Below are 26,250 nucleotides of genomic sequence, written 5' to 3' on the forward strand. Positions count from 1 at the left end.
AAACAAGGTGCTAAAATTCAGACAAACCTGTAATCTATCTCATCTCCAAGTTATCAAGGATTTAAAATTCTGCCCTCTCAATTACAACAGTACAGGGTTGTATTTTAGAAACAGCTATATGTAATATTAAGAGGCAATTCACTCAGGTGATAGCAGTTAGATTTGCAAATGCCCAGTACCATTCACTTCACTTTTTATTAAATGCGCATTAACCTAAAACTACCCTAGCCTATAAAAGTATAAGAGGATTGTGATAACACAGCATTAAAGTGACAGTAAATCAGCAGAAACATAACACTAGATTTTCTAGTTCAGTTACTTCCCAGGCTGTAAATATGGGCCATTCGTCCATGAAGTTATAGATATTTTTCAAAGAGTGCAACTGACCTGTCTTGCAATCTGCTCTTAAATGAGGGAAATGAAAGCAAATTTAGATGTGGATGTAACCATATTTTTATAATGAAAATTAAAGCTTGAAAAAGGTGCTTAATTACAGTTATCTAATTTGCAGCAGTATTATTTCCTATGGCAAAGCACTAAACTGTATCCAGGAGAATGCTAATGAATGTTTTATTGACAAGAGCCTTCCTCTAAAGCTACTCAGGCTTGTTTACTATTCCAAATGTTGCACTACTGCTGAGGTTCTAAAATATAAAAAGGGAAAATCATGTAATTACCATAATTGTACAGCTATGATAGAGTTTCTACTCCAAAACGTTGTCATGAAGCAACATTGGTACTTTTAAAGACCTAAGTGGATTTTTTTTCCTTCCTGATTTATGTAATTTTGATTCTTCTGGAAATTTTAGTAAACAAGTTACATGAATGTTATTTAGTGGAAAAAATATGTATCACCTTAATATAAGCACCGTTCTTATTTCAGTGTATTTCTCTCCCATGCACTTGTCATATTTGCACAGCATTTTAACCTCTGTGTGGTCCATATAGAATCTTAACACCATTCTATATTCTGGATTCTGGTAGGAAACCTCACGCTTAAAGGAAGTGACTGAGAAATAATTCCTGTGGTTTCCAGAGGCATCCTGGAGGTAAACGGAGATTCTCTGCTATTCTGGAAAGGTAGGCAATGAAAGGAACCTTTATAGCAAGAGATTCCAAAATTCCTACAATGGTCAATTCTATGAACAATGGGTGTTGGCTCTAATGATAACAAAACATTTATGGAGCTTTCTAAAATGTACAAAATGGTCCTATAGAAATGTTTGCAGTTAAATAATACAAAATTTTAACAATCTGCTGACTGTTGTTCTGCTTTGCATATTGGAAACCCAGTCTCCTATCTTCACAGTATTAACTCCTAGAAGTAGAGTGGGGAATTAATAGTACTTAGCTGAAAGTAATGTCTTCTCATCCTCGTCTCTCCATAATACTGTTCCCCAGAGTCCATACTGTAAATAATAATTTTCCTATCCACTCATGTGTTTCTGGTCTATGATGGCAGAATAATGTTTTGAAATTAGGTAATTTCACTCTGCATTTTTCTGCTCCTTCTCCATCCAGTGTGTGTGTGTGTGTCTGTGTGTGTGTGTGTGTGTGTCTCTGTGTGTGTGTGTGTGTGTGTCTGTGTGTGTGTGTGTGTGTGTGTACTTAAATATTGTGGACATCTGTTTCAATCTCTAATGCCTGACTTAGAAAGAGAATCCTGGAGCCTCTGCTAGACATCTCTGGCTTCTAATGGTTACCTTGAAATCCATCTCTGTGTAGTCTTTCCCTCCAGAAACTGGCATCTAAAAAGTACATTTCAGAAAAGCAATATATGTAATATCCCAAGTTTATTGGGAAAAAAAATTGTGCGACTGAATTCCATCAAATGTGCAGTCCAAATCCAGATTGAGCTGCCTGGCTATAAGCACTTTTGCGCTTTTCTTGATTAAAAAAAGACACGGAATAAAAAATCTAACATACAGTCATATAGTGATATAGCACATCAGTGATTTTCTCTGAAATATTTTCAGTCTAACAGATTTTAATGCCAGATATACAATGACAACTATTCCTCATGTAATAACAGACCCAATCACAAGTTGTATGCTTAGTTTTGATTATTTTAGTCTCAGAAATCAAACTCTGAAATGATGCCAATGTAGAAGACAATCTTTTTAAGTGAAAGAATTGTAGTGGTTGAATTTAGTAAATATTCTTGTAAAGAAAAGACTGTCTTAAGGCTGAAAAATATGTGAGAAACAGCTATAAGCCTCTATAAAGATTTGACTTGTACTGGCTTGACAAAATCACAGGTTTAGAATCTCTTCTTTCTGATAAGTAATTCTGTGTCTTGGGCAAATTATTCTCTCTCTGTTATGGAATCCTTATCTGTAAATGAGAAATATCTCCTCAATGATCAACCTCATTGCAATGGTAAAAAAAGAAAAAGGAAATATTTATGCCAGAATACTTAGAGAGTATTATTCTCATTCCATTTCCCATTTTATCAACTTTAAAATTATCTATTTATCATCAATTTTTACATGGTGTGCTATTTATTAGGAAATGCCTTAACTGGCCTATATCAGAATCTGTATCTTTAATAAAAGTAGTTGAATAACAGGGCATCCAAGCTGTAAAGATTTAAAATTTGCAAGTTATTTAAAATAGCAAGTATAAGCACTAAGTCTGATCAATGTCTATATAACTCTAGCATCAGTGTGTTCAGTACCAGTATATAATATAAACCATTGCTCCTCAGTGCACATGGAAGGGAGGTAGGACAAATCTAACATATATCAAACAATTTGTAAAATTAAAATTTGGAAATATGTTTAGGGAAATAATATAAATGATAAACTCACTATTCCTTCTAACAACAAACATTCCCTTACTTCCCTAGCAAAATCAGCCTTTCAGGTATCTTTGTTCACATTATTGATGGTTTATCTAGAATGTTTTCCCTCATCTCTTCCTCCAAATAAAACCGTGCTCAGGCTTAAAGCCCCAGCTCTCAGTCATCTCTCTTTAAATTCTAATCATATACATTGTCTTTACCACACCATTTGAACCTTCTTTCTTGTTTACAAATTGTTTGATATATGTTAGATTTGTCCTACCTCCCTTCCATGTGCACTGAGGAGCAATGGTTTATATTATATACTGGTACTGAACACACTGATGCTAGAGTTATATAGACATTGATCAGACTTAGTGCTTATACTTGCTATTATATAGCCTTGAACAAGTTATCCAATTATCCTTATCTTCAAGATGTTATTTTGTTACTGTGAATATTGATAAATATGTAACGCATTTGTGGAGGGCCTAACCTTTAAAGAGCTTTCAACGAATGTTAGTCCCTGTGGTTTTTATTATTATTTACTTCCTCTTCCATAACACCTAATGTGTTACTTGCCACATGATTTATGAGGCATAAATACCTGTTGTGTGAATAATCTGTTATGTGTTGAGGGATGCCTGGGTGGCTCAGTTGGTTCAGCATTTGACTTTGGCTCAGGTCATAACCTCATAATTCGTGAGTTCAAGCCCTCTGTTGTCAATCCAGAGCACCCCTCCTCACTGCCCCTCCCCCACCCATGCTCATTGTCTATCAAAATAAACATTTAAAAACATTAAATAAAACTGCAGTGTCGAAGATTAATAGTAATGGACATGTTTTAAGTTCTTTGTGTTAGAACAGATTTTTATTCAACATAATTGTGTTTTGCGTTGGTGATTTGGTTCACTGCACTACCAAATTTCAATAACACACAATTTAATCCTCCTATTAAGAAACACTATAATCATTTTTATTAGTTGTGGCTCTTTGACTTAGTGAAGTGTCTCAAACAACCTTATAAAACCAGGAAAGAAGAAAGAACTAAAACACATCAAGGCAGAGGTAATAGAACTAATCACAAATGAGTTCTTTTCGGAATTTCCTCATATTGTCCTATGAATATGTATGTTTAGAGATGCTCTGAACATGGGTTTTGTCCAAATGTCCCAAGGCCAAAGGTGATCATATTCTATTCAACCTAGAATACTAGCATCCTGTAATGACCTTCTGAGATCAAGAGTAAATTGCAAACATTACCAAAATACCAAAATTAGAGTTACAATTGGCATCACCAAAGTCTTAATGGCTAAATTTTCACAGCTTCAAATTATGTTACAGGAACAATAATTTCCCTTCACTGACATCTCTCGGATTGCTACTTTAGTCAGCATATTGCAAACTGACAACAGAAAATAGATGTTCACTTTCCAATGAAGTCAGTGAAGAAGCGAGATACTTAGGGGTAACTCATTTATTCCCTAACACTCCATTAGTTTCTCTGTTCTCTGTATGGTTTAAAAAAAAAACCCTCTGTATCAAAATGATTTATTATCAGCATAATTTTTCTGTTTTTTTCTTCTGAAATTTGGACTTGGTAGCATTGGCATTCTACTTTTATTTCATCCTCATAATAGGCAGGAAATTACAATGTAAGTTCTTTGCTAGAAAAGACTTGGGCTAAATGGGATTAAATATCTAAGAATCATATAGAGCTCTTGGTTTGCTTAATGGATAAATGCTGTTACACAAAAGAAGTCTGCAAAGATTGACATTGGTATTATAACTCATTTAATGTCTTTTATTCTGCATTATATTCTTTAGAGTTTTATAAATAAATATGAATTGGTTAAAAGAAATGCATTCTTCCATATGTATCTAATTGATGCCCTCTCTTTTAGTATTGCTACTATTAATCTATTTTTAATAAATATAAATATTCAAATATTCTCAATAAATGACTATATCCATGGACTTATAACTGTTTTCAGAATTATTAGCACCACATTTTTAAAATTTCATACTCTTCCTGATAAATAGAATTTAACCATATAAAGCACATAAAGATTAAATAGAGGTTGCAACAAGAATGATAACCTATATTTGAAGGTGGGTATTTAGATAATCAGATATTACCTATAAATCCCAATGACATGCTTTCTATGCACTATTGACATTGTCATGATGTTTATACATGACAAGCAATACAGTCATAGGACTACTGTGCAAAGTTCAGGGATTTTGTAAAGGACATTTAAGTGGACCTTTAACCTTTCAAAACTCAAAGACAATGCCTAATGGCAGATTTGGGCTGAATACTGAGATTAAAGCTTAATATTTGTGTATTTTAATATACATATTTCATTACATGTAATTGTGCATATATATAATAAAATAGGTGCATATTGCTAACAAATCATACTATATATGCAGCTTTATTTTCCTTTTCACTCATTTGTATTTTTATCAATTTATTAAATAAATTAAACTACTAATTCAGTAGTTGTATAATATCCCAATATCATGCTACATCACATTTTCTCAACTATTTCTTTATCACTGGTCTTCTCTGGATTTAAATTTTTCAATTATTTAGCCCATATTATTTTAACACTCAGAAAGACAAAGGTCTTTTTAAAAATCATATTAACACAAAATCCACTCAAATATTTATTAAAGAACAAAATTGTATATTCCATTTTAATTAACATATTAATTAAGATAAACTATTTAAAAAATCCAAAATAATTTTATATGTAAGGAACACAGAATGTGTTAAATGAGAAGACCAAACAATGGTTCTCTTTGAAGTCACTGTAAATCAGAATTTCAACCAGAGTCTTTGGAATACTTTTGTAATGGAGCAATGAAAGAAAGGGTAAGAGAGAAAAGAGAGATAAAGGGAAGGGGAAAAACAAATCCCTCATGACCAGATTTAGCACTGAGTGGAATTTCTATAAATTTTGCACCATTGATAAACTCAAGAAAATATATGCCATGTATTCTAGCTTCGTATTACTTTCACAGTGGATTGAATTAAAAATTGAAAGTTTCATCCAGTTTTGAATTAAAAATCTTCATTTGCTTTTCTTTTTACTTGTCTGTGCTTAAGACTCATACAGAGATTCAAGTTGTCAAATACAACACCTGTTATTATTGAAATGTGTGAGCATATACTCACTAGCACATGTGCATATATAATAGATGCTTAGGCAATAGATGGGTAAGTATGCATATATATATATATGCATATAAAGGCATATATGCATAGACACAAAATTTTTTGCTATTTAAGATGAAAACAAACGGGGAAGAAATATAGGAATCTATTTTCATTTTTATGTGCACAAGAATGTTTATGGCAGTTTACTTCATAGTAGTAAAAACTAGAACCAACCTAGAAGTCCCTCAATGGGTGAATAGGTAAACTAGTTAATCAAATTGTGGTTCATCCAGCTCATGGGATGCTATTTGACAATAAGGAGGAATGAGCAATTTGGCGATACTTGGCAATAAGGAGGATACAGGCAATACAGGAATTTAGAGTAAATTCTGAGCTTCATAAGAAATGGCAACTTCATATATTCAACCTAATTTTAAAAGGTGAACTGCAAAGAGCCTTTGATAAGATAGATGCAATTGAAAAAAAAGTACCTACTCAGCTGAGAATTAGATAAGAAAACAATCTTTTTTCTCCTTATTTAGTGAATCTTAATACCTCTGACAAAATTGCCATGGTATTTATTAAAAATGAAAATAATCCTAGGGGTGCCTGAGTGGCTCAGTTGGTTAAGTGTTCAACTTCATCTGAGGTCATGATTTCACAGTTCATAGGTTCAAGCCCCACATCAGGCTCTGTGCTGACAGCTCTGAGCCTGGATACAGTGTTAGATTCTGTGTCTCCCTCTCTCTCTGCCTCTCTCGTTAGCACTCTGTCTCTCTCCCTAAAAAAATTAACCTTAAAAAATTAAAAAGAATAATAATATAAAATAACCCAGAACTATGTCACAGAAATCAATGCCCAGGAAAATACTGCAGCTTAATGGAAATAGGACCTTCACTATCTTTTAAAATATGTGTTTTGTGATATAGATATTTAAAACTTTTATAACCCACAATATTATTTTCTTACATTTTGAATAATCCAATAATCTTTACATTATGAGCATAAGAAATGTTCAAAATGTCTTTCTAAAATGTGTGTGTGTGTGTGTGTGTGTGTCTGTTTAATGGGACGAAGGGTACTTAATTCTCTATTATCAAATAAGCATTCAAACTAGCTGTCCTGTTTTGCCCCCTGCTCCTTACTGATGATGTAACTGCTCCCTCACTGGTGACTGAGTTTCTCAGGAAAGACATACAAAGTGAAGGAATGGAATGCTAAGCCTAGCTTACTAAACCCTTGTTTAACTTTAATAAAAGAATATTTTGGAAGTACCTGGGTGGCTCAGTCAGCTAAGTATACAATTCTTGATTTCGGCTCAGGTCATGATTTCACAGTTCATGAGATTCAGCCCTACATCTAGCTTTGCACTGAATCTTTGCAGTGAATCGGCAGAGCCTGTTGGCGATTCTCTCTCCCTCTCTCTCCCCCTGCCCCACTCTTACTCGCTCTGTCTCCCTCAAACTAAATAAATAAACTTCCTTTAGAAAAAGGATATTTTGGCTACCTGAATCAGGATTCAAGCAATACTTGTGCACTCAAACTGTGGGCCTCCTCACCCTACCTCACCCTAGGAGCTTATTGGTGCCAATGCTATTTATAGAGGTGTTATGATTGTTAACTAGGAGAGGTAAAAGTGGAAGAAGCAAAAATGTGGGAGAAGTATGAACACAGCAGTGACATGAAATCTCTGATTAACCTCTTGGAGTAGGTTTACTACAGAAAAGGATTAGAAGCTGATATGCCTGATTTGTGAGATAATTTGAGACAGGTTAATGTGAGAGCTGAGAGAGTAGAATGATTTTGTGATCACTGTGGATGCTCTGTAAAGCACAGGACACAAAGACAGACCTGAATGAGACTTAGTTTTTCAGACAGAACCACTTACTTACTCCCTGAATGGAATCCAAACTACTCTGGCAAACCAGGAGGCAAATCATCCACGACTGGCTTAAGCACTGGCACTTTCAGGGTAGACGCCTCTTTCTAGTTATACTGTGGACTTCTGATGTGTACCAGCAGAGAGGTAGCAAGAAAAGAACATCGTAGCCCTGTAAGGAAACTGCAGAAAGTCTTTGCTTTGAGAGTATCTGATGAGGGTGTGTGGGGGTCGGTGTGTGTGGGCATCCCAGAACTAGGTAGAGGACATTTTGAGAAACAAACAATATTCCTATTTGGATTTCAGAACCAGTTGGAAAGGGCTTAATAAAAATGCAGCACATATGTACCTAATAGCTATTGCTGAATGACATTTAGGATGGTTTTTTTTGCAGCCATGAGGTCAAAATATGTTGAACTCTGCTTTCTGTTGAGTTTTATTACTGCCATGTTCCTTAAACTGTTTTTGCATTACTTAGAAAAATGCTGAATCTCTTGTCCATCTTTATTAAGGTTATGCTTTGGTTACTGAGGAAAAGACCAGTACTTCTGGCATAGGCAAATAGTTTCATATAATAATACATGCCCTCCCAATAATATGCAATGACATGAAAAATGACATTGGTGAGAAATTATTCTAATTTTCCCTAGAGAACTGCATAGTTTTCGAGATATGCTAGATTTCTGCTTCAATATTATGAGTAGCTAGGAACTGGATTATACCACCCGTCTTCTTCAACACAACAACTAGATTCCTGATACGATGCAGGCTCAGGGGCGCCTGGGTGGCTCAGTCAATTTAAGCATCCAACTTCGGCTCAGGTCATGATCTCACGGTTCGTGGGTTTGAGTCCCGTGTTGGCCTCTGTGCTAATAGGTAGCTCAGAGCCTGGAGCCTGTTTCAGATTCTGCGTCTCCCTCTCTCTGAACCTCTCCTGCTTAAGTGCTCTCTCTCTCTCTTTCTCTCTCTCTCTCTCTCTCAGAAATAAATATAAAAACATTAAATTTTTTTTAAACAAAAGATGCAGGCTCAGAGGCATCTTTAGTTTCATTGGAGAAAGGACGGATTTTCAGGGTCACCTCACCAACTGACAACAAACAGAATGATTAACTAGAAATGAGTCTGGAGGCACAAAGAACCTGCGCTCCTAACACCTTCAGACAAAGTGTATCTCTGAGTCATGTAGAAGATTCTAGAAGCTGGTCCCTAAAATGTGAAAACCAGGATTTTAGTATTGGGAAGTTGGTGTAGGGGAATCCAACTGAGAGAGAGTCAATGTGATGGGAAGCGAACCTAGATCTGTGGGTAACAGTGAGGAGGGAGCTTGTATCAAGACAGAGTAGCAAACCAGTAAATACATGGACCATTGGATCACTAATGACAAAGGCAGCCAATTCTGAGACTCCAAATCTGATGCAAAAGCCTCCAAAGAGGCCTATGAGATAAAGGGTAGGACTCCTCCCCAATAATACATACAAGGACAGAAGTGAGACCAAGGCCCTTTGAAGGAAAGAATCCCTCATTAGCACCTCATTGACAGCAACCTATGAAAGGACAGATTTAGAAAACCAAGTGCTAAGGATGTTAAAACTCTGAGAATTTCTGTGGATGAAATATTGAAGAAATAAAGATGAAATTGCAAAAATGAACACAAAGACAAGAAAATTTTCACAAGTAAGAATATAAACTAAAAAACAATAGACTTCCAGGAGGAAAAATATACAATGATGAAAGTCAAAATCTCAAAACACAGGTTAAATGTACATCAGAATAGACACATTTGAGAAGAGAATTAATGAACTACAAGGTCTAATTTATCTAGTATATGTCAGAGATAAGGAAATGGAAAATATGCAGGTTTAGAGCAAGACAATCTCAGAAGATGGAAATGAAAAAGAGGAAATAAAACTATTTTGTAAAGAGATGATGGATACAATTTTTCTAGAAATTATTTTTAAAAAACCATGAATCCACAGATCCAGGAAGCATAACAAACAAGGAATCCATATATGACCACAAAGAAATAAAATTTTTTTGAAAACTTCAACTGAAAATCTTTCATGTTAGTGAAACGATAGCTCTCTCTGCACATTTTTTTACTGAAGATCTAAAAGATAAGTTTCAGATGCCAATCTGTATGAACAACCTTTCTTATAAATACTGATGAATATACACAATATAAAATATTAATCAAACTAAAGGAAACACATTAAAGATACTATGCCATGGTTTAAAAAGTAATAATCTTCATCTTAATCACAACTTGTACACAAAAACTTACTCAAAATGAATAGATCTAAATGTAAAACTACAAAAGCTTTAAGAGAAAATCTTTATAAATGAGCTTGACAACAGATTTTAAATATGACACCAGAAGAAAGATCCGCCTAAGAAACAATCGATAAATTGGACTTAAAATAAATAACATTTTTGTTGTATAAAATACACTATATAGAGAGTGAAAAGTCAAGCTATGGACTGGTAGAATATTCTTGCACATCATCGTTATTTGACAAAGGCCATGTCTCCAGAACATATAAAAAACTCTTAAAATTCAACCTTAAAAAATAAAATATCCAATTTAACAAATAATCAAAAGACTTGAACAGATACTTAGCAAAAGAGGATATACAGATGAAAAAGGAACACATGACTTTTAATGTCTTTTTTTTTTAATTTTTTTTTTATTTATTTCAGAGAGAGAGAGGGAGGGATCATGACCAGAGGAGGGTCAGAGAGAGAGAGACACAGAATCTGAAACAGACTCCAGGGTCCGAGCTGGCTGTCAGCACAGAGCCCGACGCCGGGCTCGAACCCATGAACCATGAGGTCATGACCTGAGCCGAAGTCCGATGCTTAACCGACTGAGCCACCCAGGCACCCCAGGAGCACATGACTTTTAAACATCATTAACCATTAGGGAGTGTAGATTAAAACTATAATGAGCGACCAGAGTGGCTAAATAAAAAACAACAGTGATAACACCACATGTGGGTGAGGATAGAATAATCAAATCACTCATTTGTTGCTTGTGGGACTAGAAAATGGTATGTCACTCTGGAAAGTAATATGTGGTTTCTTACAAAGCTAAATATTTGCTCAGCATATGACCCAACCATTGCACCTCTGGTTATTTACACCAGAGAAATGAAAATTCATATTAACACAAATACCTATTTATAAATGTTCATAGCAGCTTTATCCATAATAGCATAAAATGAGAAACAAGCCAAATTTTCTTCATCGAGTGAATAGTTAAACAAACTGGGAAGTAGCCATACACAGAATATTACTCAGCAATAAAAAGGAATGAACTGTTGATACATGCCATAACTTGGATGGATCACAGGGAATTATGTTTTAAATGGCCAATCTTAAAATGTTACATACTACATTATTTCACTTATATACCCTTGGAATGAAAAAGTGGTAGAGAGACTATAGAGAGATAAGTTGCCAAGAAGTAGGGAATAGAAGAAGGAGGAAGGTAGCTGTGGTTAATAAAGGGTAGATCAGGAAATTTTTGCAGTGGGACTCTTCTGTGTCTTGACTATGGTGATAGTCACATAAATCTACACCTGAGCTAAAAATTACATCAAATTACATACATAATTGAGGGATGTAAAACTAGTGAAATCTGAATAAGACAGTTTATTTATTTGATGTGTTCAACATTCTATTTAATTAATCAATGCCTTTCAAGTTTCAGGTTGTGATATTACTATATAGTTATGCCAGACAGTTACCACTGGGGAAACTGGATGAAGGATTTATTGTGATCTCTTTTTTATTTCTTACAAGCACATGTGAATCTACAATTATTTCAAAACAAAAGGTTAAAAGATGTATGCATACAATTAAAAAAACACAATGAGATACCATCACACTATTAGAATGACTGAAATAAAAATACTGTACTGACATCTCATGCCAGCAAGGAGACAGAGTAACTGAAATTCTCTTATACTGCTGGTGAGATTATAAAATGATATAGTTACTATAGAAAGAGTTTAGCACTTTCTTATAAAGTTAAACATACACTCCCCATATAACTCAGCAATTCCATTTCTGTATATTTCCCCCAAAGAAATAATTGTTTATGCTCACACAAAAACCTATACCTGGATGTTTACAGCAGCTATATACATAAGTTCTAAAAATGGACAATTCACATGTCTTTCACTGGGTGAATGAGCAAGACCATCACACTATACTTTGGGCCCTTTTGAATCCTTTGGATGAATCATAAAGGCTTTTGCTTTGGATAAGCAAAAGATGCTAGCCTCAAATCTTTGCATATGATCCCATTTCTATAGAATTCTGCAAAAGACAAAACTAGAGTGGCAAGACTGTACTGGTGATTTTTAGGAGCTAGTAGGGAGAGGACATGTCACTACAAAGGGACAGCATGAGAGAAATTTGGGGGGTGACAAAATGCACCCTGATTATGGTAATGCTCATATGGAATGATGTAATTGATAAAATCCATAGAAGTGTGTCCAAAAAAGGTTAATTACATTGCATTTAGTTTGAAAACACAAAGCTATTAAGTAATAATGGTTTCCGGGTTGGTCAACTTTATCTAAATGTTTTCATGTGTAGCAGATCCCCAGTATCATTCTTTCAAGTCCAACCAGGGAAATCAACAGGTATCTGAACACAGAAGACTCATCACTACATGTCACTGAATGATGTCCAAGCATTTTTTTGCTAGGAATTCCTAAATACTGTTAGGTAGAAGCTAGATACAAGAAGTGGAAGGAATGCCAGAGGCAGAGTCCCAAGTCCTTGAGGGTGGGAATGACAGAGACATGGGCTGGAGACAAGGATGGTGATAAATAGGTTACACATTAGGAACGTGAAGGCACAACATCCTGACCTTGTGGCTTATAGACCACTAGTTAAGAGAATGCCCCACCTCTTCTACCTCTGCCCCAGGGTAACCCCTATACTCATTATAGTGAGTTTGCATTGCAGTTACAGCCTTCTCCTTAAGTAGAAAGGCTTCTGGGACTGTTCTGGTACAAAGCTTGTCGGTCAAACCTTCCCCCTCAAACCTGCAGACAGAGTCCCCCAAGTAATTGGAATCAGCCCCCACTAGAGACCAACTCCACCCATCCCAGAGAGACCCAATAATGTCCAATCCCAAAACAACATAGGGATCTCTTCTACCTCAAGGAAACTGCCCACTCTTCCTTAGAGAATGTAGTGTTATTTTAATAAAACTGTTTCCTACTTTTACTTTGGATGTGGATTCCTAAGTCTTTATCTCCGTTTTAAGACCCAAGGCACAACACTTTTTGCATTAACAATACTCTTTTCTTCTCCCAAAGTCCTGTCTTCTTTAAAAATTATACTTGCAAACCACTAATATCAGCCCCAAAACATAACCTTTTAATACAGAAGATAGCTCTAATGTTTCTACAGCTCTTTTACATTCTCTTTTCTGTTGCATTGGTTTGTACTGTCTCAGCAGACCAGCAACAGCTATCAAAGAATCAAAAATTCTCAGGTTTGGGAAAACATTCATTTAAAATATTTAGAATACTATAAAAAATAAAAAAATAAATGATATAATTATCCTACCAGTACTTGAGTATCTTCTGAATTAACACACTAAGTGAAAGTCTCTGAAGAGTACATGCATTAAGGCAATATCTTCCCTACTGATATCTCTGTTAGAAAAAATTTTTTAACATTAATTCAAGAAAGTCATCAAATATTTATTGAGCAACTATCAATTGTTGGCACTTCTTTAAATTTTTAAAGTGCTTTCCAGGAAGCACTGTTCATTCAGTAAATGTATTTATGGACTTTAAATTGTCTATTTGTTTTAGCCACAGTTCTTTGAGAGAGGTATGGTGAAGCCAGAGGCATATCAAGGGAGACAGAAGCTGCGAAGAGTTTTCTCGTGTTGCTTTTGCTACTTTTGTTATCATAGGACTCTCAGTTCCCTGGAGAGAAACAGCATAAGGCCACTTAGTGAAGTACCCTAAGTTAAGTCACAAGACAGAGGAAGGGAGGGAAACCATAAGAAGCATCCTTATTGTGGTTACCAATGGAAGGGAAGGGTGAACAGGTTTCAGATTGGCGAATTTGAATTATTTCAGCTGGGTTCTAGAAAGAAGGGCTATCCCTGAGTGTCTAGAGCCTGCCCCTGGGGCAATTAAGATGAATGCACAGTGACCAGCAGTGTGAGAGCCTGATAAGGAAAGTGATTGAGGATGTTCACTTAATTGGCTACTCAAGAAGAGGAACTGATCAGCCTCTGGAAAGAGCCTCAAAACAAGGTCAAGACAGCATTTAACAAACAAACCAACAAATAAAAAACACCATATTACAATTATCAGGCACTTTATCAATTATGAGGAATTCTCTAGGTTTTCTTTTCAAATTATTAAGATTCCCATAACTTTCCAAGAATCCCAATAACACCATCCTGGTTCCATTTTCCACTGATCTTCACATGCAACATTATATCTTCTGAACCATCCCCCCTACTTACCACACTTACCCACCCCCTTATCCTCCTCCTCAACACAGCACCTAGGACAATCCTTATAAAACATAAAATCATTTAACTCCTCAGCTTATAGTGTTTAGTGGCTTCCCATTTCTTTGGGAGTAAAATCCATTGTCCTTTGCATGGTTGACTAAATGCTACACCACTGGCCACACCCAAATATTCTCAGTAACTTTCTAACCTCATCTTTTATTATTTTCTTCTTAACTCATTCCTCTCTAGTAACAAGGGTGCCCATGCTTCTATCTCAGGCCCTTTGCACTTGCTGTTCCCTCTTTCTGAAATATACATCCTCTAGGTATCTTAATTGCATATTCTCTGATCTCTTTCCATTCATTATTCAAACATCAACTTCTCATGAAAACTTACTCTACCAGTCTTTTACAAAATTAAATACAACCCAACACTTCCCATCCCTTATCTTCCTTTATTTTCCTCTATAATACATCCCACCTAACATACAGGTGAGGATGAACAAGAATATGAAAAACTTGGACTCAGGTACACTAACCAGGAAACTATTGCAATGGCTGGAAAAATAATTGAAAATGAAGACTGTGGCAGCTACAGAGGCATTACATAGAAAAGAGCAATTGCAAGCCATGTTGAAGAGATCAAACATTCAAAAGATAAAGAATTCGTGATCAATTGAATATAATGATAAGAGAAGAGAAAAATAGATCATTTACTAATTTCTGGATTTGGTGATTTGGCATATGATGCTACCAGTTCCAGAAATTCAAACTACAAAAGAAACAACTGGATTTGGGAAAGGGGATGTTAATAGGTTCCATATAAGCAATATTGAGCTTCAAGTGACATTGGAACATTCTGAACAGAGATTCTCAGTAGGATATATTGATCTAGAACTTGTTAAAATAAACCATACTGGACTGGATTTCCAGATTAGGGAAAAGAAGCTAGCTCAAGTTCTGAAACAAGAAGCCAAAGTAGAATAAGAAAAGAATAGCAGAGAGGGAAAGAAAGGATAGGCTAGAGAAGAGAAGAGGAGACAAGGATGAGATTTCAGTAATATCCAAGATTTAGGATTAAAGCAAAGAAAAAAGGAACTGTAAAAGCAAAGAAATAGGAAGGGGCATTCAAGCAAGAGAAAACAAGAAAATTTTTAAGAGAAGGTGGAAGTCAACAATCTCAAATGTCTCATGGGAAATAGATACTTGAAATTTAACCTCCCGTGGCCATTGGATTTTGTCATTAGGAGCTCACTGGGGATTCCTGATGAGTGCTACCTCTATTCTCTGGAATCATATAGAAAATAGAATCCATTACTTTCCACACAAAATCCTTTCAAAGAACTGAAATAAGCTATGTAAGGCTATTTTTTCTTGAGGTTTTCTTCTCAAAACTAAATATGTTTGGGAGCTTCAATTTGCTAAAAAACTGCACTTGAGTTTTACTCTGGCTACTCCCATTTATATCTCACAGCACCTAGTTGAGTGTTTAACAGCAATGAACAGTTGTTGAATCTTCAACAATTTTGCCTGAAATGGCCTCTACATTCTCCAACAATGAAGGCTTGGTTTTAAAAAGGAGAATGGTTTAATCTGATAGTAATTAAACTGTGAAAAGTTAAAAAGTCTATTAAAAAATGAAAAGGAATTGCTTGGAGGTTAAAATTATAAAGGCAAGCCCATTAGTGATTCCTTGATTACCTTAATTTGTCTAAAAAAGGGCTCCAATTTAGTATAATTAAAATAATGTGTAAATGCATTCCCTGTATCACTTCTATTTAAATAAAAGGTCACAATGTCTCTTTTTTACAGACAGATTGCTTCTTAATATTCTATACACATAGATATGTTCTGAGACCCCATTAGATGTCTGAAATCACAATAGTACTAAACTCTATGTGTACTATGTTTTTTCCTAATAATACATACCTGTGATAAAATTTAATTCATATATTAGGCACAATAAGAGATTAACAACAGTAGCTCATAATAAAATGGAACAATTATAATAATATACTGTAATGAAGATTATATGAATGTAGTCTCTCAAAATATCTTCTTATTGGCTATACTCACCCATCTTCTGATAATGATGTGAGGTAATAAAATGCCTACCTGATGAGATGAAGTGTGGTGCATGACGCAGACACTGTAACATCGTTTTAAGCTACTACAGACCTTCTGACCATATGTCAGGGGAGAATCGTTTGCTTCTGGATCACAGAGGACCACGGGTGACTGAAACCACAGAATGCAAAACCGTGGATAAGGAGGGACTAATGTAATCATAAAGGAAATTTGTTAGGTGCTTTTAAAATTACAGAGGACAAATTGTTGAACAAATAGTCTATTATATACGGGCAACACAAAAGTGGCTTTCCATTTATTTGTGGTGAGTATATAAAGAAAATTCTTGCAAGTAATGAAGGAAAACTTGATGAAGTGAGATATTTGTATACTATGTTAGTTTATCTAAAATTAAAGTATACATTCAAAGGGATTTGGGAATGTTAAATTATTTTACATGCCTCATGATTTTATAATGTATATATTACAAGCTACTATTACTTTTGGCTAAAACACTTATGACTCACTTTAAGTGAATTAGACATACTCACTATTCTGAAGAGCTGGATTTCTGTGCATTTACTACAGCAAAACTGCTTAGTAAAGGAGATTATAGTTTATTCTGAAACATAAAATCAAATAAAAATAATTCTCAGTGGCTACCTCTAGAGATTGCATTATTGCGCAAACTCAGCTAAACTGGAACTCCAGTTCCCAGAGTTCCCTTCCCTGTATTGGTAGGACAGACCCTGTAAGAAATTTGCATGAAATCTGTAAGGTGGAAGTGAAGCAGCTGCCATGTTTACACTTGCAAATTCAGTGTAGTGTTAAATCTATTGCAGATCAAGTGAGTTATTGGGGGTCTCCTCCTAGGGTGATCAACATTTATGATTTAACTGAGATTGTCCCAGTTTCTGTTACCATAAGTCTTTTCTCCTGAGAACACCCCCAGTCCTGAGAAAATCAGGAGAGTTGGTGGCCCTATTCCTGATCTGCCTTGATGAGACTCATCTTCAGCCCAAACTGACTTGAAGTTGGACTGAACTTCTTTAGTTTCTCTGACTCCTGGCGTAGTTAGCTTGGTGAAGAAAGGCACTGGCTTTTCCAACAGGTCACCTAGTCATCAAAATTAGAGAAAAATAAAAAATAAGATGAGGGTTCCAGTTTGACCTTATCTTCAAGGTGATCATTGAAAATTTCAGTTTGCCTTTGTTTCTCCCCTCCTTCAGGTCTGACTCTTTTTTAGTACTGCCTGCTCCACTGCCTGCCTAGTTGCCTACAGACCTAGAAATATACACAGAAATAACAGCCATGGTAAACTGCTTACCCAGATCTCATGAGTGCATCATGCTAAATCCCTATAATAAGCCCCTTACTCCACATCACTTCTCTGCTTCTCTGCTCAATGATTGATATACCACCAATGGTTTTGTTCAGTCATCACCTAGAGAATAAATACGGATAGCTTTTTTAGCAGTAATAATCATTATTCCTTACATCAGTGTACTATCGTATATTTACTAAGTACTTATATACATATTACTCTATTTGTTACAAAATTGGAAAGTAGAACTTAAATTACTATATCCATTATGAAGAAGCATGTGAAATATAACTTTACTCTTTTTTGTTATTAATAATTTCTCTTCTCTAGAAGGTAATTAAAATGGCCATTTAGCAGGACATTTACAATATATAATCATTTCTACCATTCTCAAGAGTCAATGTATATAACTCGCACACAGGTAACCAAATTGTGAATAATCAACTTATAATAGAGAATCTAACTTCTGGTTCAGCAGTTAAATCGACTTATTTATTCCAAATTGCCTGAATTCCTGTCCAAGTTAACTAGTAAGTTTTTTCTTTCCTTTTTTTTTTTTTACTAATAAGCTTAAGTACCTATGAAAAAATTGATTATTGACTTAGACCATGAGCTATTACCCTTAATTTGAGATCTTTATGCCAATATCCTTGTTTTAGCTTTGAATATTTTTTTCTTAGGCATTAACACTACACTTAATTTGGACTTCTCTCATCCATTTTTATAACACAGCTATTTAATAGCAGTTTTTCCTTTTTGGCTTCTCATTTACCCTGTGTTCTCCTCCTGCATGACCACTGCCTAAGTCAAATTGTTCCTTCCTGTGTAAGCTTAAGGTCTCTCCCATGAATTCTATAGCTTATCTTACGATATCTATTATTTCCCCACATATATAAATGGTGATGTTGTTCATATGCCTTACACCTAAAGCCAGAATAAAGGCAAAACATAATGTGCTTACTATAGATACAGAAAAATAATTTGGTAAAATTAAAACTCATTATATATACATACATATAGAATAGAAAGACCTACCTTAAGCTGAAATTTGCTCTCAGAAAACAGAATTAGAAAACCCAGCTATTACTGTCAGTGTCACAATGTTCTGGAGGTACAGACCAGCGCAATAAGGCAAGAGAAAAAAAGAAGTAATAAAACTATTATTATTTACAAAACATTGTAATTACTTACATAGAAAAATCAAATATATGAACCAAGGAACTATTAAAAGTAAAAATTAATTTGGTAATATTGATTGAAAAAGATCAATAAGCAAAATCAATTACATCTCTTTATGCTAGCAACAAAGTTTAAAAATAAACCTTGAAAACAATATCATTCATAAATAGTGTCAAGAACATTACATGTTTGACAATAAATTTAACAAAAGTTATGCAATCCTCTACTAAAAAATATAAAATATTACTCAGAGACATTAATGGAGGCCAAAATTAAATGGAGAAGCATGCTATTTTCATGGATTGGAAGACTCAGTATCATGAAGATGTTAATTATTCTCAGATTGGTCTATAAATTCAGTGTAATCACAACCAAATCATACAAGGCTCTGTATCTGTGTGTTGCACATTCATGAGCTTACATGTGTTTGGATGTGTAAACTAACAAACAGATTCTAAACTTTATATGTAAATGAAATGGGTCAATAATAGTCAAGAAAATTTTGAAGAAAAAAAAGCTGGAGGATTAACACTACTAGTTACAAAGAAATATTAAGTTATTGCAATGTTAGATAAGAAGACCAATGGAACACCACAGAAGGTATAAGAAAAGAACTACCCATGCATGGTTACTTGATTTATTTTTTTTAAAAAGTGATCTTGAAGTACATTGGATCTTTTCAATAAATGGTGTCATCAATTGGAAAAAATGAGTTTTAACAAATCTATTTTAGATGTATGATTGCCCTAATTCACAAGTGTATAATAGTAAAATTTCTAAGAGATATCAAAGGAAAAAACCTTATGTCCCTGCAGTAGGGGAAAATTTCTTGAACATCAAATTGAAAGAATGAACCATCAAGAGAAAAATTGGCAAGTTGCATTACATTTAAATGAAGATGTTTCTGTTTACCACAAGAAAAAATTAAGAGCGAAATGCCCAACAAATAAATGTTTAAAAAGTTTCTAATACAAATATCTGATATACTGCTAGTATCCAGATATATGAAACACAGTGAAATATGAAAATGAAAGATGATCAACAGAAATATGAGCAAAAGACTTGAATAGACACCTCCCAAACTCCAAATAGCCAGTAAGAAAGTTCTCAGCCTTATTATTTATTGGAAAATATAAATAAAGTCACAAGATACTGTAATACACCTAACATACTTATAACACTTACATGCTCACATATTGTTGACTATGTGCCAGGTAATATTCTTAATGATTTACATACATTAAGTTAATTAATATGCACAATAATATACTATTATTATCATCCCTATATTTCAGAGAAGGGAATGAAGTCAGAAAAGGGGTAAGAAATCAAACATAAATTGAGTAAGACCTTTAAAATCTATATAATCTTTTTTCAAGAGTAATAAACAAGATTTAACAACTCTAAAATATCTCCTATTCTTAGGTTGAAAGATATGAAATATATATATATATATAACTTTTTTAATAGGCTTCATGTCCAGTACAGAGCTCAATGCAGGCCTTGAACTCATGACTCTGAGATCTAGACCTGAGCTGAGATCAAGAGTTGGATGCTTAACTGACTGACCCACCCAGGCCCCCTGATATGAAATATATTTTTTCTGAGGATTAATATAGAATTTTCATGCAATTCAAATTAAAACCTCACAGTTTTGTTTTATTTTGCTGGAAAATGATAAAAGTCATCTTAATATTAATAAGAAAGAAAAGAAATCATTAGAACAACCATGAAAAGTATGAAATGATGTGTGAATGACTTAATCATGAAGAACTTGAATTATGAGATATCAGAGAATTCTATAAGACCGAATTTATAGTACTCAGGATAGACAAATGACTAGACTAGAAGAGAAAATGTACAAATAGAGAATTTAGTAAGACTATGGTAGGCAGAATCTAAGGTCTCCCTCAAATTTCCAATCTCCAAATATACACACCCTGTATATTCCCCTCCCACTGAGTATAAGCAAGACTTATGAAAATGCCAAGATTTCATTCCCATGACTTGGTTACATTATATGGGAAAGGGACTTTTCAAATGTAACTAAAATTCTTAATCAGTTGATAATTGAGTTAAAATCAAAGGGGACATTATCATCTGTGAGTCTGACCTTTCAGGACTACTCTGCTGGGAGAGATTGGAAGTGGGAAAGATTATCTTGCTGCCCTGGAAGAATCAAACAGACATGTTGGCAACTGCCTATTGAGGAGGCACATGTCAAGAACCTGAGAATGGCTTTTTAGGAGTTTAGAACAACCCGCAGGTGACAGCTAGCAAGAAAATGGTGACCTGTTTTATAAATATAAAGAATTAAATTCTGTCTAAATCAATGAGCAGAGAGAAGGATTCCATTTCTCAAATGACATCAAGACCCCAGCCAACACATTAATTATAGCCTGATGAGACCCTAAGAAGAGTAGTTGCTAATTTCATGCATGGACTCCTGACTCACAGAAACTTTAACATAATAAATATGCATTATTTAAGCTGCTAAATTGTTCATAATTTGCTATGAAGCAATAAGAACCTAACACAATGACAAAACTGATATTTCAATACAATGTAAAAAGGTTTTTTGTTTAGTAAGTTGTACTGGAAGATCATATCTGAAAAAAATATAAAATTTGATTCTTATCTCATATGTTTAAAATACATTTAAAATATTATAATAAAATGTGTAAAAAAATACAAAAAAAAAAACACTCTCTGCACAATTTGCTGGGGAAACATTCTTAATCAAAAGAGAAAACCCAGGATCTACAAAAAGGAAAAAAAGGGACACCTTGGTGGCTCAACTGGTTAAGTTTCTGACTCTTGATTTCAGCTCAGGTCATGATCTCATGGTCTTAAGATCAAGCCTCATGTCAGGCTCCATGCATGGAGCCTGCTTAAGATTCTCTTTCTCCTTCATCCTCTTCCCCTCCCCTGCACATGCTTTCACTAAAGAAAGAAAAAGAAAGAAAGAAAGAAAGAAAGAAAGAAAGAAAGAAAGAAAGAAAGAAAGAAAAGAAGAAAAGAAAGAGTTGAATTTATCCAAATAAATGTATAAAATCTTTGCATGGCAAAAGTCATGATCAAATTAATAGACAAGATCAGATTTGGAAAAATATTACAAAACATAGTATCAAAATATAATAAGTAAATATATATTGAACTCATAAGCTAACAAGAAAAGGACAGAACCTAATAGAAAATGAACAAAGGAAAAGGAATAATTAGCAGAATAACAGCAAATACAGCAAACATTCTAACTCACTACAAAACAGGGAAACAAAAATAAGGAAAAAGATATTACAAAAGAAAATCTTTTTAAACATAAGACCTAATACTTATAAGGATATAAGGAAAAACTTAGTTTCACTGGTAGAAATGTAGATTGTTCTGATAATATGGAAAAACTAAACTGGTAACGTCTCTTGAAACCTCGGAACAGAACAAGCTTACTCTTGAGAAATTAACTTGAAAAAATAAAAGCATCCACGTGTAAACATACAAGTAATCAAAGGATATGAGTGGTTGATTTTTACTAATGTGCTTTTTGATTTTTTTACAACTGACTTGTATTACTGTTACAATTTGGAAAGCTGTGAGTAAGGAATATCATTAGAAAAAGGAGAAGAAGAGTAGCTGATATTTATATAGTACTTAATATGTGCTAGCTACTATAAACATTTTATATATAAATATATATTAATTCATCTTTTCAAACATCTTAGAAGGTAAGTACTAACATTACTTTGAAATATGAGTTGTTCAAGAACATACAACTAACTTCTAGAGAATATAGACCCAGGAAGAAAGTCTGATTTCAAAATCTTTACTCTTAACCAAAATCTACACACTATTGTACTACAAGCAAAAGATGGGAAATGAGTCCTTTAAGAAACCCCAAAACAGAATGTTAGAGCCTAGAATGGTAGTTGATATGTTTTAGTGTAAATATCTTGTTACACATTAAACTCCAACAGGCAAGAGATTTGAAGACAGACATCTGTGTTACAAATATGAAATGTCAAAGATGATTTCTAAAATGAACTTTCAGGGACACATGGGTAATTCAGTTCATTAAGCATCCTATTCTTGATCTCTGCTCAGGTTGTGATCTAATGGTTGGTGGGGTCAAGCCCCACAGTGGGCTCTGCAATGACGGTGTGGAGCCTGCTTTGGATTCTCTCTCTTCCGTCCCCATGCATGCTCGCACTCTCTAGTGCTCTCAAAATAAATAATTTTTTTTTTTAATGAACTTGAAGTTCCCAAAAGTATACTACATCCATGTCAAGAAGACCAAACCAAAAATTAATAACTCTTAGTACAAATCCCTGGAATCATGCTGAAGTTAATTTGGCTATCCCTCCTATTTTAGGAAACAGAGAGCTGAGATTAATGTCCAGCTGAGATGGGTTTCTTATAAATGTACTTGCTGTCAACTTTTCCAGATGGAAAATTGGAATAAATACACACAAACTGAACACAATAAAACAAAGAGAATCTCTTACAATTTATCAGACTTGAAATATTTGATAAACAAAATTTAGGGCATCTCTTCAAAATTACATGTAATCATGAACTGTAGGAAAGAAATGGAGAGTGTGAAATCTGTGTGGACTTAAATCATGACACCTCCCTCAAAATATAATTAAGCATAATATCTTGAAATAAAATTTCAACACAGCATCAAATCTTTGATCACTACTTAATGCCAAGGGATGTTTTCTTTATTAAAAATGATTACTCAGGCATGACTTAAATAATTTATGTAGGAAAAAGTATAAACCAAAGTTAAATCCCATAGATATTTGTATGTCCTTCCATGTTAATGTTATGGGAAGAGAAAAAAGCTAAAAAATATTTAAAATCCTATTCTAACCTACTGCTCAATTTTCCCTCTTAATAATAGTTAGAAGAAATTCTGTACCACATTTCATGCTAGCTGTATTTTTAAGACAAGCATTGAAACTTTATCTGTTCTCTCTGGGGTATCCTTAGGCCCTCTCATGGAAATATAAGAGAGAAATTCCTAGAGGGATAGTTAGCACCAAATTCTGTTCATATATACATCATTACCTTTTTCTAAGTGCATTCTTCAAATTGGCTTTGGTACTGGACTTTAATGAATGAATTCATTTCTTTCTAAGGAAATGAAATAATTGTTCCCTTGACTAAGAGCAATCTGACATCTGTTTCACTACTTAATGCAACTGATATTTAGAAATTATTAAGTTTGGTAATTTTTATACCATTAGTAAGTGACCATCAAGCCACAACAGAGGAAAATGCCCACTTGTCAACAATTTGATCATTCCTTTCTGGTAGAATGTCTTGTCTCTGCTTAGGGTTACTTAATTGTAGTTACAGAAGAGCCAAGCTCAGCAGGAAGAGAACTCCTCACAATTCCAAAGAAATTCAGCCCAGTCTTTTTAGCTGTGACATGTGTTTCAATTAACACCAATTACCACAGAAGCAATTGGTGAATAGGGAAGTGATTATCAGTGCATAATGATTGTTATGTTGGATCATGTGGGATTTTTTTCATAGGTAAGGAAAACAGAAGAGAGGGAATAGAATTAGAACCTTTATCAGGAAAGGAAATATCCCTCAGCCTGGCTGCTGCAGACAGGAGGCATTTCATCTGTATTTTAATAGCTCCTTCCCAGAGGTCTCCCAACAGCCTCAAAGGATTTTCCTGTGCTCACAGCTCCATCTGTGCCCAACTTCTCCCAATGGCCATAAGCCAATATTTCCAATCAATTGCATTTGAGAATTTTTTCATCCCTTGAGCACCCAACTGTCCACACTGTCCAAATTATCTTCAGAGCCCCAATTATTGTCCCTTCAGGGATCTGGATATAAAGTTACATGGGTTTTCAGTGATCTGCCTCTAAAATTATTTTCCCATAGGCCCTATTATGTGTGAAAGCAAGCTCTTTTGTATATACTGTGCTATAGCATAATCCCTCTATTGCTAAAAGACCTCTAATGGGGAACTAATCATTAGAGTTTATTTATTATAAAGAGATAATATAGTAATATTCACTAAAACAAAAATTGTGCTTCTTTCAGAGGGCTATGTATAAAAATGATCACTCAGGAGACATTTGCCATCAAATAATTTGCTTTATTTAATGAGGTAAGGCCTATATTTAACCGCAAAGAATATACTAGAAATATATAGTACTGTGGATACATTGCTTTCTAAGTTTTAGTCTGATGGCTGACATATATGCCAGATACTAGAATGTGATCTATAGCACACGATCACCAAGGCAGGCTTGGATCCTCAATGGGCTCTGGCCATCTTAAACAACATATATTTTGGGAGGTGGTATAAAATGGTGATCAATCATTGGCCATTTCTCCCAAAATTAATCCCTCCTCTAGATCAAGACTCCAGACATCACAGAAAATTTTGCTACTCTGATATAAGACAGCTGTTCTCAAAAGGAGAGAATCAAAGTAAAATGAGAAGGTGAAACTTGAAAAATAGGCACCAAAAAGCCTAGCCCACATCAAAAACAAAATATTTGGAATAAAAAAGAAAATAAGGGGAGAGTATATGGTATTAAATCTTCTTACATGTGGAAGACTGATTTAGGTTATTAACACTCAAAAACAGGGTTTTTTTAAACTAAAACTATTGCTATCAGTTAGTAAATAAGGGCATCTTCTTTTGCCCTTAATTTCTCCATAATCCCTTCCCACTTAATGACTAATTAAATTTTTCTAAAGGAAAATGTAAATCAGAGTAAAAGTAGGTATATTGAGAAATATTTATAAATACATATATATGTACATATATGTTCAAACTTATTTTTTTAAAAAGGAGTTATTTACCAATATTGATCTTTAAGATAGAATTTAGAAATAACAGTGAAGTTGGGTGCTAAGCTCTTTATATCATAAGGGTATTAGGTTCTGTCTACAATTACAGATAAGTTCCTGCAAGTCAACCATAAATTGTCCTGTGTAGGATAAAGATGATTTATGAGCCAAAACTTTTAGCTTGTCAGAGACTACATCTTGACAACCCAAAATTTAATACTTACTTGAATGTTAGTTAAGACTTGCCTTAGGTATATGAATTGTTGGGTCTTAACATCACTATGGGAGATGATTTAAATGAGTAGTAATTTAAATCTTAATATCAAATGTAGGCTTCTGCCTTTTATGTATCAAAACTACATCTAATTGATTAGATCTAACTTCAAGCATACCTCCACCATAAGGTGCATCTTATAAGCCACTTCTATCTTGGAATACGATGAGAAACTTCTCCAATGCTCAAAAATACATGCGAACAGAAAGTTGGATAGACTGGGTGGTCATGGGTGGGGAGAGGAGAACAGTGAGTGGTAATA

At 34.3% G+C, this 26,250-nt stretch overlaps 2 long non-coding RNA genes across 4 annotated transcripts in view; one reads left to right on the forward strand and one right to left on the reverse strand.

Annotated features, from left to right (window-relative positions):
• Positions 1-17,826, reverse strand: part of LOC144226277 (uncharacterized) — a 33,875-nt gene extending 16,049 nt beyond the window's left edge. Inside the window, exons 1-3 of the long non-coding RNA XR_013333594.1 lie at positions 17,717-17,826; positions 16,941-17,011; positions 16,438-16,560 (exon numbers count right to left, since the gene is read on the reverse strand). This is a non-coding gene — a long non-coding RNA (uncharacterized LOC144226277). The remainder of the gene's footprint in view (positions 1-16,437; positions 16,561-16,940; positions 17,012-17,716) is intronic.
• LOC144226180 (uncharacterized) overlaps positions 1-26,250 on the forward strand; it is a 60,280-nt gene that overhangs the window by 1,808 nt on the left and 32,222 nt on the right. For 2 of the 3 annotated variants that reach the window (XR_013333547.1, XR_013333566.1), the window contains exon 3: positions 985-1,080. This is a non-coding gene — a long non-coding RNA (uncharacterized LOC144226180). Of the gene's footprint in view, positions 1-984; positions 1,256-26,250 lie in introns of those variants that run through there. The other variant, XR_013333551.1, reaches the window with a different exon arrangement.

The sequence above is a fragment of the Crocuta crocuta genome, unplaced genomic scaffold (genome assembly GCF_008692635.1).
Source record: "Crocuta crocuta isolate KB4526 unplaced genomic scaffold, BGI_CrCroc_1.0 scaffold200, whole genome shotgun sequence".
Lineage (NCBI taxonomy): Eukaryota > Metazoa > Chordata > Mammalia > Carnivora > Hyaenidae > Crocuta > Crocuta crocuta.